Source organism: Arachis duranensis, chromosome 4 (genome assembly GCF_000817695.3).
Source record: "Arachis duranensis cultivar V14167 chromosome 4, aradu.V14167.gnm2.J7QH, whole genome shotgun sequence".
Classification (NCBI taxonomy): domain Eukaryota; kingdom Viridiplantae; phylum Streptophyta; class Magnoliopsida; order Fabales; family Fabaceae; genus Arachis; species Arachis duranensis.
In genome coordinates this window covers 70,267,767-70,268,548 of record NC_029775.3, presented here as the reverse complement: position 1 = coordinate 70,268,548, position 782 = coordinate 70,267,767, and positions in this window count along the sequence as shown.

Here is a 782-nt window from a genome sequence, read left to right as displayed (position 1 = left end):
ACTTATGAACGCGTGCCTGACAACCACTTCCGTTCTACAAGCAAACAAGGCTTGAATGTTTATCTCTTGGATCCCTTGATCGGAATCTTCGTGGTATAAGCTAGAATTGATGGCGGCATTCAAGAGAATTCGGAAGGTCTAAACCTTGTCTGTGGTATTCTGAGTAGGATTCAATGATTGAATGACTATGACGAGCTTCAAACTCCTGAAGGCTGGGCGTTAGTGACAGACGCAAAAGAATCAATGGATTCTATTCCAACCTGATTGAGAACCGACAGATGATTAGCCGTGCTGTGATAGGGTGCGTTGAACATTTTCACTGAGAGGACGGGATTGTAGCCACTGACAACGGTGATGCCCAACATACAGCTTGCCATGGAAAGGAGTAAGAAGGATTGGATGAAGACAGTAGGAAAGCAGAGAGACGGAAGGGACAAAGCATCTCCATACGCTTATCTGAAGTTCTCACCAATGAATTACATAAGTATCTCTATTTTTATTTTATGCTTTATTCATATATCATCCATAACCATTTGAATCTGCCTGACTATGATTTACAAGGTGACTATAGCTTGCTTCATACCAACAATCTTCGTGGGATCGACCCTTACCCGCGTAAGGTTTATTACTTGGATGACCCAGTACACTTGCTGGTTAGTTGTGCGATGTTGTGATAAATAGTTGAGATTGCAATTGAGCGTACCATGTTGATGGCACCATTGATGATCACAATTTAGTGCACCAAGTTTTTGGCGCCGTTGCCGAGGATTGTTTGAGTTTGG